Genomic DNA, 14125 nt, shown 5'->3' with positions numbered 1-14125 from the left:
CCTCAATATAATCTTTCACAATCATATCCTTCTACTTAAGATTTTGCAACCTCATAAGCAAATCAAGTTCATAATCAATAGGAATGAACTTAGCCTTCAACTTAGTCACCATCAATCTCCATCTAGTGATCTTCATTTTACCTTCCTCTTCTCTATCTCTTTATAGTTCTTTTTACCAAAGAGTAGCATGTCCCTTAATCTTAGTTTGTCCCAACCTTACTCTAAGTGGATCATCAATATCCTTAAGCTCAAAGTAGTCTTCTAGTTCACCAATCCAATCAATCAGTTCTTCAAGATTCAAAGTGCCTGAGAAATTAGAAACCTGCATCTTATGATTCAACTTAAACTAAAATCTAGGTCTAGAGAACTGACCAACCCTATTCCCTATAGGTCTCTACACATTATCAACTTTGGCCTCACCACTCAATCTAGAAAATTCAAAGTCTTTAGTAGCTTCCTCATAACCATCTTTAGTACCCATATGTTATTGTACATGACCTATAGCAATTATGATCTCAAGATTCATATCACTCTTCATCAATGCAATCTCAGATTTGAACTTTGCACTTATCTTCTTTGAGATCCTTTCTTCTAAAACATCACCAAGATCATCAATTGCCCTAGGGTCCAATATTCTTGGAGGCATCTTCCAAAATTTTCATAAACCCAAAGCAATAGATCCACAAATCCAAAAGTTCATTCAACTAGATTGACCTTCTTTGCATATTCTGGTGCAAACTACCTCAACTTCAACAATCTATCCACATATTCAGGAACAACCTTTTCTTTGATACCATCTGACATAGTGCAAGGTGGGAGAATCACCAAAGGAGATGTCCAAACCCAAAACAAACAACCACACCTTGGAAACACAACAACAAAGCAACCACAATGAAAGATCTGATACCAAATCACAATTCTTTATTGATATAATAACTGAATACATGCAATATGCCTAGCTATAAGGCCTTCTAGGTTAGGGCCAAATACAAATAGCAATTACAAAACTAGTTCTACAAGATCCAACAAGATCAAAGTTAAAAACCCAACCCTGGCTAGTCTAGATCCACAACTAGATAAGAACACCAATAAGAATCAACACTTGTACCCTTACGTTCACCAAGCAATCCTCTAGTTTCTAAGCCACAATCCTAGTTCTTCAAAATTTGCATCTACACTTCATCCCCTTCTCCAAGTTAGATGATAGCTCTCTCTCTCTAGACTCTACAAGAACCCTTACTTATACCCAACTAAGCCACAAGTCAGCACAACTCATTACAAACTAAATTAAATACCTTACATTAAATATAGGTTGAGCCACAAGTCGACTACAACACAAAATTAAATACCCATACACAAATTAAATGCTAAAAGTCATCTCACAAACAATTCAGCACTAACAAAAACCAAGACCAAACTGAGTGTCAGCAAAACCAAGCTGATCACTAGTAAATTCTTAAGCATATCTGAGCTCCAAAGACTATGCTAAGTTCTATAACCTATTGAGAAACCAAAGACCATCCCAAGTTCCTAACCCATGTCAAGCTCCCAGTGTATGCCGAACACTAGTATCTACCATGCTCCACAACACTTAACCAAAATCCCTCCAAACATGTAGGATTCTAGGCAAACCCAAGATTCTCTTGCATCAAGATCCATTAGTGACTCTGGTGTACTCCATGGATCATGCCTTTGACCTTGGTCCTCTTATACCAAGAGGGTAAAGGAAAAGATGAAGAATCTAATGATGATGAAGAAGAAGATAAAGAATCAAATGGTAAAGAGGTAGTTCTTTCCAAGCCAAAGGAAATAAAACAAAATAAAATCATCATTGTTGATCCTATGGTAAAGAAGGATCTAGAAAGAGGAATGTATAGAAGGTAGTTTTAGCAAGCAATCCTCTGCTTTTTAAGCCACAACCCTAGCTCTTCAAAATTCACATCTACACTTCATCCCCTTCTCTAAGCTAGATAATAACTTCCCCTCTATAATCTACAAGAGTCCTTACTTATACCCAAATAAGTCACAAGTTGGCCCAGCTCATTACAAACTAAATTAAATCCCTTACATTAAATATAGGTCAAGTTGCAAGTTAGCTACAACACTAAATTAAATACCAAAAGTCAGCACATAGACAACTTTTGACCAATAGAAACCAAGACCATACTAAGTGTCAGCAAAACCAAGCCAAGCACCAATAAATTCCCAAGTATTACTGAGCTCCAGAGACCATGCCGAGTTCCTAGACCATGCCAAGCTCCCAAATACCATGTTGAGCTCCTAGTGTATATCAAACACAAGTATCTTCCAAGCTCCACAATGCTTAAACAAAATCCCTCCAAACATGTAGGATTGCAAGCAAACCCAAGATGCTCTTGCATCAAGATCCATCAGTGACTCTAGTGTACTCCATGGATACTGACTTTTACCTTGGTCCTCCTGCACCAAGAGGGTAAAGGAAAAAATGAAGAATATAATGATGTAGAAGAAGAAAATAAAGAATCAAATGGTAAAGAGGTAGTTCCTTCCAAGCCCATGAAAACAAAACAAAATAAAATCATCATTGTTGATCCTAAGGTAAAGAATGATCTAGAAAGAAGAAAGTATAGAAGGTATTTTCACCTCATGAACCTAAGTCAAAGAAGAGGATAGTAAAAAGATCCAAGGAAATTCAATCCCCAGCTAATAAGACCAAGAAAAAATTCAACAAAGAGGAAACAAACTAAAGGGACTGAGCATAACCTACCAAAGAGGCCAAGAGGAAAATTGATTGTCACACTTTATTAAAAGGAGGATGAAGAATAGGAAATTAAATTTGATGATTTGGAAAAGCTTCAAATTTTACCCAAGTGACCTCCATTGATAATTTGATCAGGTATGTGAAAATATTAGGAACTTAGTAGACATAGTAGGTTTCAATCAAATAAAATATAATTATTTAAATAAAGAAGACTAAGAAAAGATTAAGAAGGCCATGCTAGACATGATGGAAAAATTTAAGTATATAATTATTGAATTGGGAAAGGGTATTCCTAAAGATTTGTATAATAATTTAGATGCAAAGTGGAAGTGGGCTTTATCTATTGATAGACAAATAATGGAGACCACACTGGTCCAGACTATACCTAACTTAGGGAAGACATATATGTTTATTTACCTAAGAGTTTTTTCCAAGAAATTTGTGCCAAAAGTAAGAAAATATAAAATTTTGAAGAATAAAGAAGATCAAGTTGAGAAATAAAGCATTTTAATATGGAGGAAAGCATTTGGATTTCTACTTCCATCAACAAAAGAAGAAAATGAGGATGGGAGAAGAGATGTTATAGGGTTAGAAAGTTAAGGAGATGGTGATGAACTTCAAAGACTAGAGGAAGAAGTGAGGATGTTGGTAGAGGGGAGTGAGCAACAAGATGTTGTCAATATAGAGGATGATCTTGATTTATCACCACATAATTAAAATATATTAACTAAGGAAGATTTGAAAAATGTTGAAATAGATACCTTAGAGACCTCCCTCCCATGCATCAATATAGTTTTGTTACAAATACAAGATTATCCATAGATTTCCAAGGCATCAACTGGTACTACACAAGTTGCATCATTAATAAGTTGCATTAGCAATAGTTGCTCTAGAAATAAGTGCCAAGCAACAAGAAAAGGTGATTGTTATGCTATCAAAGTCTACACATGCTATTAATGGGAAAATAAAAGAGAAAAGCGAGCTACATAAATCTTCTAAAGATACCACACTAGAGAAAAGGAGGCAAAACCATCCAATCCAATAGAGATTAAGAAGCCTAAGGAGAAAGAGGCTATCCAAGCTCTTATTCAGCCATTGAGTGTTGTTCATACTAATGCATTAACTATTACACATGATGTTCAATAGGTTACATCAACTCAATAAGAGCATACCCCCATTGAAAAAGGTACACCTTGATTGAGTGCAAAGGGGAAGCAATTGCAAATATGAATACCTAGTTAGAACACCCCGAATCACAAATAATGGAATAGAAGTTTGACACATATGAGACTCTAGTAAGTTTATACAAGGTCATTTATTTTCCCAATTATGACTCTGACAATATGACATTAGAGAAAATCTAAGATCTATAAGCTTTGGCAATTCACAAGAGAAAGAAAAAGTTGGAAATATAAGCTAAACTAAGGATGAAGTTTAAGGAAAAGTAGGCACTCCATGATGTTAAAGACATTTTTGTAGATTCTCAAGAAAAGGTGGATCATAATAGACCAATGAAAAAATGATGAGATGGACTAAGAAAAAGCTTGAGCACAAAGTTTTGGAGAAAGTCTCAATAGAACTCACAATAAGGTAGGTTGAGCTTTCTAACCTTGCAACTAGTTTGGACGAGATTTTGACAATTATTCATTCCTTGTATATAAAACTTTGTGATGTTGATTTATTCACTATGGATAATAAAAGCTCCATTGATCAATATAAGGAAGATTTGAAGGCTTGTGCTACTTCTTTGAGAAAGAAAGAAATTTCCAGCTCCCATTCATTTAATAAATTGACATTTGGTCAAGGTAGATTAGCCAAGCTAATGGCTAAAGATAGAAATACCGGAACAAAATTAATTACTATACAAACCATGTTGCTACCTCATATGAAGATCATCTAGAAGGAACTATTAGTTTCACAAGACTTAGTTAAGAGAGATCCTCATCTCTTAACTCGATATAGTTCAGTTTATCTAGTTGCTTAGTTAGAAATATATATTAAGGTGCTAGAATTAGCCAGATCTAGATGGAATCAAGGATTAGAGGTGATTTTATAAAATCATAATTTTTTTAGCATAAATACCAGGTGACCCCTGCAAACCCCAAACCATAAAGTGTCAAAAAAAGGAAAAAAATCATTCATGACACTCACACAAGAAATCAAACAAAAATTATAAAAGGAAAGTTAGATTTATTAGCATCATAGATCACAAGGATGCCGAGACATGTATATATATTGTGTATAGTAGAGTCAAGTTTTATGAAGACTAAATCACAGTCTAAGGGGGAGTGATAATTTTACTATTTTGAATGGATTACAAGGTCATGAAAAAGTGTTTTTTGCCACTAATGTCAAAGGGGAATATTGTTGATCTCTAAGCCTTGTTGCCTATTAGTGTCCAATATTTAGTGATTTTCTAGGTAGTGTTGGTCAGTCATCACCATGACTAGGACATCCAATTAAGGGCAAGCTACATATACGTTTATATTTTATTACATGTCAAACAAGTCAAAGGTTTCCAAGCACCCCACACTAGTACAAAAAAAACAATATATTACTAAATAAAATACTAAATATTATAGATATGTGACTAATTTAGATCATGTGACCAATGGTAGTTTATTGCTAGATATTTATGTCCCAACCAAATTTATGACTAATCTATTTTAACCCTTAATAAGGTCATTTTTTTATTTTTTTATTTTCGTTACTTGGTAGTTTATATGGTAGTTTTGGTAGTTTATTTGGTATTTTATTTGGTAGTATATTTGATAATTTTTTGGGTTGTATACTTGGTAGTTTTTTGGGTAGTATGTTTGGTACTATATTTGGTATTATATTTGGTATAATATTTGGTAGTATATTTGGTAGTATATATGGAAGTATATATTGTAGTACATTTGGTAATATATTTGGTAATTTAATTAATCATTAATTTAATCATATTAAGACACAATGGAATTGAACCACCATCCTCCTACTTATAAAGAAAGTGTTCTTCCATTGAGCTAGTACCCTTTAAAGAATAATGTAAAAATGTGACAAAGTTGTCTTCCCAACATTAGATCTACCATGATCATGGTCACTATAACATAATATACTCTTGTCAAAGAAAAAAAAATTATTTATTGTGAGAAACAATAATCTAAATATTTATCAATAACAATTCAATAATTTTAAACTCTTTTGTTTAACCATTTTAAAATTATATTTCATGTCAATTATGGTTCTCTAAATTATTGTAGCGATAGACTCTTATAAAATATAATTTGGAGCACTTTGGTCGCACACAAGTATTCTTTCTTGTCCTAACTTCTCAAAAAAATATACAAATGATTATGCAATTTATGTCAAGAAAATAGAGCTTTTTATTAAATAAAAACATCAAACCCAATTAGAAAATCACATCTATTAAAAGCTACGAAACATAATCAATTGAAATACTCACTTTTTTACATATGGACGTGCCAAAGGATCAACTATTTCCTCTTCTTTATGCTCAAGTGGGTGCTAAAAGTGTTCATTACATTTGATGTTGACATTTATTTAACCTTAGTCTACAAACAACATAGAAATAGGAATTTGATAAAAATAAGGCACATGAAAAGAAATTTTTAATCAATGATCTATAATTAAGTTATTCCTAGTAATAGGGAAAGTGGTGCCAATTCATAAATGTAACAATGAACTAAATAATATGTTTATGTCAATAAATTTCTTTAAAAAATCCATAACAAAAGGAAATAATAGACTAGTAAAGTCTGGTAGGCAATGGCTATGCTTCACCTGTTGATAGCCCCAATTATAGGATAAGCCACACAACCATACATTGATGGTCCTAAGGTGGTTGATCATAACCATAAACTTCATATCCTTTAACATAATATAATTTCCCCTTTTAAGAGCTAGGTTTGAATGATAACATAGCCTAAATACAAAGTTAAACAAAAAATTCAAATAAATATAATAATAATAATAATAATGTTAATCAAATAATACACTATGAAATATTATGCAATAATAAAATAATTAAGGGTCAAAAATACATTTAGATCAGATGATATATATTGGATGAGAAACAAAGTAGGGGAAATTTGAAGATATAACCAAGAGGTATCTGTCATAATAATGCATGAAGAGTGGCCAAAGTTGTCCTTATAAATTTAGGTCATTGTAATGCCTATATAGAGACATGGTTCATGTATCTTCTTAGATTGCATGAAGAGTGGCCAGAGTTGTCTTTATAAATTCACTGCAATTTTCAAACAGTTGACTTAGATTGCATTGGAAAAAAATTCAATATAATCATTCAAATACAATTAAAAAAATTACCCATCAAATTTTTACTTTTCTAAATACAACCATTTGAAACTGAAAAGACACTTTCTTTGCAATGGTCAAACTAACATATTTCTCCACATGATCAATGACTACTTAAGTTCCTTAATCTTGTACCATGTTATCTCACCTTGAGAGAAGTTGAAAAATTCTTCACTAAGAAAATAAGTGTAAAATTTATATTATTATTAGTAGCATATTCACCAGATTAGTATAGGGATATATGAAATCTAAAATGCCTAATGAATTTCCTTATCTTTAGAATAGCCATACAATTTTCACATATTTGTTCACTACTCTTTGTCGTGGAAATAAGGTCAGCTATAATCTTGGCCATATTCTTTTCCATTCATGCTTCAACACTATCGCATATTTTACTATTAGCTTTAAAATTGAGAGATAGTTACACATCGACATAGCCTTTAAAAAATTATCAAAATAAGTTACATCCCATAGAATTGGGACATAAGAAAAATTCAAATGAATGGTAATTTCTATAGACCTTATCATAAATATGGAATTTTTGCAACCAAAATATAAAACACATGTAAGTGAAAAAATTTAAGATGGATTAATTTGGAAATTCTCTCATGAAAAAGAATGTTAACTAGGCAATTAGATCCATTCATGAAATGAGGAAACACTCCAACTCTTTGAAATTAAATGTTAATAGAAATATGATATAAAAAAACACTTATTTTCTGAAAGAAAAAGATAGTAAATATCCAATTGCTTTAGTGGTTGGGACAGAAACAAGTGTGGACTCAATTCTTGTAGACTTAGACAAAGTAGAATATGGCACAAAGTGTGAAGGAATGGTCTGAATTGAATCATTATTATGTGCTTATGTTTGATGTGGAAAACTTACACAATCAAGGAGAGGAGATATACTATTATTTCTTTTTTCTTCATACTACATTGATGATGAAGATCGATTACAACTTGTTCTTCCTTATGTCATTGCAATGCCTTCTTATCCAACTGGTATTGGGTAGTGTGCTGCTATGCAAACTATCTATGATATACTTTCATTAGTCAATGAGTTTCCCTCAAGTGATGCAAAAATATTTCCAAAATATATTATTCCTATCCTTTCAACATTACTAGATGATCCTGAGGAGAGTATTTGTATTTCTTATGCTAATAAAATATACAATATTGATGCAACCGCCTCACACTTTCTTATTCACTTAGAAGTTTTGAATGAGACATATATTTTTGATAGATCAAATGTTTCACATAAGGTGGGAAAAGGTCATTTGGCTTTAGATTAGAGTTTAAGTTCACATGTTTTAGGTCATCAAAAGAATAGTAAATGAAATGTATAACTTGCAAAGTTACAATGGACAATAGCTCATGTTATACAAGAATTGGTAATGGGACCAAAGCAAAGTCCAATCATTAGGAGGGCACTGCTATAGAACATAAAAAGAAATGTGTGATTTCTTCAAAAAGAAGAAAAGTAAAGATTTTGTGTTGCCTATTCTCCCTTATTTCCTAAATGATCGTAATGAGTAGTTAAAAGTTATATTCTTTGAACATATTATCCATGTATATATTTATTTGGTTAGATCAAGGGTAATTGTACAAACCTATGTAACCGTTTTACAAAGGAAAAGGATAACAAAAGTATAATTGTTCAACTTCAATGACATAAATCTTGTATTACTATTTAGAATTTGAAAATGAGTTAAATTAATGAAATGTGTAGAAATGGAAGAATTTTAGCATTACAATTTTTAATAATTATTTACAAAAAGAAATTATAGATTTTCCTATTTTTTAAAGATAAATTTTTAGTTGCTGAAAAATGTTGGAAATTAGGTGTCTAGCTCTCACCACAAAACTACAAGGAAATAAACTTATTTCCTTTTGATCTCATATTATGATATAGATAATATATGTAGCTAGAAAAATCAGAAACAAAAATGGACTTTAGACCTATATTTTCTCTTTTTTAATGATTCAAATTTTAACTTATTCAAATTGATAGTTTTCATCTCCCAACACATTTTTGAAAATAAATATATTGCAACCAAAAGAAAAATTATAGATTCTTGAAGATGACTCTCTCCTCTAAAACATCATATAATTTTTATTTTTTTTTGATATGATTTACAATTTTTTTCTTACTCAAAATTGGCATCTTCTCAAGTGTCAAAATGCATACTTGTAGAATTTTTAATTACAATATATTATATCTAATTAAAACACTATGAACTCTAGATGAGAATATTCTTGACTTTGAGCTCTATAAAATGGTGTTTGTATGTTATTAAAAAAATATAATAATAAATAGTAAGAGTTATTGAAATGTTAGTTTTCTAAATTAATTTAATTTCTTTAGTAATTTGATACAAACTACTATAAAACATGCATTTAATAGACATTTCCAATTGGAAAAGTGTGAGACCATATATAACTTAGCTAGAATAAATTTAACAAGAGCATATGTTTGAAAAAAAAAAAATTAGATAGAAATACTCAAATTTAGTCATTATGATTACTTAAAGGTGACACAACTTTGTACTTTCACCCTTAGTGTGGAGCAGTATCTTTTCCCTTACATTGAGCATGCTTTAAACAATGTTGTCGAAGAAGTTATTGTAAATTCCTTGAAATGATCTTGATGAGATTATTTGTATTTCTTATGCTAATAAAATATACAATATTGATGCAACCGCCTCACACTTTCTTATTCACTTAGAAGTTTTGAATGAGACATATATTTTTGATAGATCAAATGTTTCACATAAGGTGGGAAAAGGTCATTTGGCTTTAGATTAGACTTTAAGTTCACATTTTTTAGGTCATCAAAAGAATAGTAAATGAAATGTATAACTTGCAAAGTTACAATGGACAATAGCTCATGTTATACAAGAATTGGTAATGGGACCAAAGCAAAGTCCAATCATTAGGAGGGCACTGCTAGAGAACATAAAAAGAAATGTGTGATTTCTTCAAAAAGAAGAAAAGTAAAGATTTTGTGTTGCTTATTCTCCCTTATTTCCTAAATGATCGTAATGAGTAGTTAAAAGTTATATTCTTTGAACATATTATCCATGTATATATTTATTTGGTTAGATCAAGGGTAAGTGTACAAACCTATGTAACCGTTTTACAAAGGAAAAGGATAACAAAAGTATAATTGTTCAACTTCAATGACATAAATCTTGTATTACTATTTAGAATTTGAAAATGAGTTAAACTAATGAAATGTGTAGAAATGGAAGAATTTTAGGATTACAATTTTTTAATAATTATTTACAAAAAGAAATTATAGATTTTCCAATTTTTTAAAGATAAATTTTTAGTTGCTGAAAAATGTTGGAAATTAGGTGTCTAGCTCTCACCACAAAACTACAAGGAAATAAACTTATTTCCTTTTGATCTCATATTATGATATAGATAATATATGTAGCTAGAAAAATCAGAAACAAAAATGGACTTTAGACCTATATTTTCTCTTGTTTAATGATTCAAATTTTAACTTATTCAAATTGATAGTTTTCATCTCCCAACACATTTTTAAAAATAAATATATTGCAACCAAAAGAAAAATTATAGATTCTTGAAGATGACTCTCTCCTCTAAAACATCATATAATTTAAAATTTTTTTTGATATGATTTACAATTTTTTTCTTTCTCAAAATTGGCATCTTCTCAAGTGTCAAAATGCATACTTGTAGAATTTTTAATTACAATATATTATATCTAATTAAAACACTATGAACTCTCGATGAGAATATTCTTGACTTTGAGCTCTATAAAATGGTGTTTGTATGTTATTAAAAAAATGTAATAATAAATAGTAAGAGTTATTGAAATGTTAGTTTTCTAAATTAATTTAATTTCTTTAGTAATTTGATACAAACTACTATAAAACATGCATTTAATAGACATTTCCAATTGGAAAAGTGTGAGACCATATATAACTTAGCTAGAATAAATTTAACAAGAGCATATGTTTGAAAAAAAAAAATTAGATAGAAATACTCAAATTTAGTCATTATGATTTCTTAAAGGTGACACAACTTTGTACTTTCACCCTTAGTGTGGAGCAGTATCTTTTCCCTTACATTGAGCATGCTTTAAACAATGTTGTCGAAGAAGTTATTGTAAATTCCTTGAAATGATCCTGAGGAGAGTATTTGTATTTCTTATGCTAATAAAATATACAATATTGATGAAACCGCCTCACACTTTCTTATTCACTTAGAAGTTTTGAATGAGACATATATTTTTGATAGATCAAATGTTTCACATAAGGTGCGAAAAGGTCATTTGGCTTTAGATTAGACTTTAAGTTCACATGTTTTAGGTCACCAAAAGAATAGTAAATGAAATGTATAACTTGCAAAGTTACAATGGACAATAGCTCATGTTATACAAGAATTGGTAATGGGACCAAAGCAAAGTCCAATCATTAGGAGGGCACTGCTAGAGAACATAAAAAGAAATGTGTGATTTCTTCAAAAAGAAGAAAAGTAAAGATTTTGTGTTGCCTATTCTCCCTTATTTCCTAAATGATCGTAATGAGTAGTTAAAAGTTATATTCTTTGAACATATTATCCATGTATATATTTATTTGGTTAGATCAAGGGTAAGTGTACAAACCTATGTAACCGTTTTACAAAGGAAAAGGATAACAAAAGTATAATTGTTCAACTTCAATGACATAAATCTTGTATTACTATTTAGAATTTGAAAATGAGTTAAACTAATGAAATGTGTAGAAATGGAAGAAGTTTAGGATTACAATTTTTAATAATTATTTACAAAAATAAATTATAGATTTTTCTATTTTTTAAAGATAAATTTTTAGTTGCTGAAAAATGTTGGAAATTAGGTGTCTAGCTCTCACCACAAAACTACAAGGAAATAAACTTATTTCCTTGTGATCTCATATTATGATATAGATAATATATGTAGCTAGAAAAATCAGAAACAAAAATGGACTTTAGACCTATATTTTCTCTTGTTTAATGATTCAAATTTTAACTTATTCAAATTGATAGTTTTCATCTCCCAACACATTTTTGAAAATAAATATATTGCAACCAAAAGAAAAATTATAGATTCTTGAAGATGACTCTCTCCTCTAAAACATCATATAATTTTTAATTTTTTTTTATATGATTTACAATTTTTTTCTTTCTCAAAATTGGCATCTTCTCAAGTGTCAAAATGCATACTTGTAGAATTTTTAATTACAATATATTATATCCAATTAAAACACTATGAACTCTAGATGAGAATATTCTTGACTTTGAGCTCTATAAAATGGTGTTTGTATGTTATTAAAAAAATATAATAAAAAATAGTAAGAGTTATTGAAATGTTAGTTTTCTAAATTAATTTAATTTCTTTAGTAATTTGATACAAACTACTATAAAACATGCATTTAATAGACATTTCCAATTGGAAAAGTGTGAGACCATATATAGCTTAGCTAGAATAAATTTAACAAGAGCATATGTTTGAAAAAAATAAAAATTTAGATAGAAATACTTAAATTTAGTCATTATGATTACTTAAAGGTGACACAACTTTGTACTTTCACCCTTAGTGTGGAGCAGTATCTTTTCCCTTACATTGAGCATGCTTTAAACAATGTTGTTGAAGAAGTTATTGTAAATTCCTTGAAATGTTTGGTAGCATTGTTAAAAAGTAAATTACTATGAAAATGGTTAGTGATTAGATTAGTTACACATTCTGCTCCACTATTGTGTCATCCTAGCCAATGGGTTAGAAGGGTAGCTATTAATTTTATTGCTTTAGGTAGTGATAGTTGAGAGCTAGTTAACTCTTATGTTTACCTTTCACTAGTTCTTCTTCCTTTTCTTCATAGAGAGCCAACATTAGTGACTTCAGAGATTGAGTTATTGTGATGTCTAAAATCTCCAATCTCAAGATAGATGTTTCATGCAGTCCTAGAGAAACCTAATAATTCATAGTGCCTAGACGTCAGAGAAAAGTTAAGAAACTTTTAGCTTCTTAGAAGCTTGTTGAACATAGTTTAAACTCAAATGGTGCTTTGTTTTCTAATAAAAAATACCTAACAAGATTTCATCTATTTCATATGCAGTAGTTGATCCAGCTATGGCCAAAAGTTGGTTAATTAATAACTCATATCTACATCCAAACATAGAATCCCTTGGTTAGAGTATAAGTTTATTGGGGCTAGAAGAATATGCAAGGATGAAAGCAATGGAAAGCTACATACTAAATCTCTCTAGTACAATGTAGTCTCAAGAAAATACTTCAAAGTTGGAAAGTCATGAGAAGCTTCAGGCTTCTATTCTAGAAATGCCTTTGAATTCTATGATAGGTAATGGTTCCAACCATTGTCAAACTTATGAAGGTGTCCCAATTTATGTGTGCCCTCTTATTGAAAATAAAAATGAGAGTGGAAAAAATCTAATCTCTTTGATAGGATCATCCTTTAATGAAGAGATAAGAAATGATGTTGTAGGTTCGCAAGGTGCAACAACTATTATGATGAAATTTTCTTATGGAGTACAAGTTGCTTGTTCTTTCATTTCTTCACAGTGGACTTTGGGTGCTGGTCACTCATTCATGCCCGCAACAAAGATAATACAAAGATCTGTTAGTATGGGAGGTTCTTTTCCTCCCAAGTTGGTTAGTGGTTCTATTCTAAGTGGCAGATTTTCTTCTACTAGACAAGTGACCAAAATCAAACTAGGAGGAATCTTAAAAGGTTTCATTGGGAGATAGAACAAGATACCAACAACTATTGTTGTGTTGTCCATTCCACTTGCATTTGTATTCTCCCTCATATGTTAATACATTCTCTTCCAGATTAGATGAATCACACTAGAGGAATGTGGCTTAGACTATGAATATACTTTCAAATATATCTCTTAACCAAATGATTGGATAGTATTGCAACATATTGACATGAGAAGTGTAGTACCTTTGATGGCATTTGATGTATGGAATCTTACTAGTGATGGTGAGGAGATTTGTTTACAACTTATGCAAAGTTGAATGACCCCTCTGATTATGGTTGGGGATAAAATTAA

At 30.5% G+C, this 14125-nt stretch overlaps 1 pseudogene; it reads left to right on the top strand.

The window, feature by feature from the left end:
- LOC149560741 (serine/threonine-protein kinase VPS15-like) overlaps positions 1 to 13817 on the top strand; it is a 54512-nt pseudogene extending 40695 nt beyond the window's left edge.
- Positions 13818 to 14125: the final 308 nt, after the last annotated feature.

Source organism: Cupressus sempervirens, chromosome 4, assembly GCF_028749045.1.
Source record: "Cupressus sempervirens isolate cs-2001-9-10 chromosome 4, ASM2874904v1, whole genome shotgun sequence".
Lineage (NCBI taxonomy): Eukaryota > Viridiplantae > Streptophyta > Pinopsida > Cupressales > Cupressaceae > Cupressus > Cupressus sempervirens.
The sequence above is the reverse complement of the archived record's forward strand: the minus strand, read 5'-3'. Positions and strand labels throughout refer to the sequence as shown.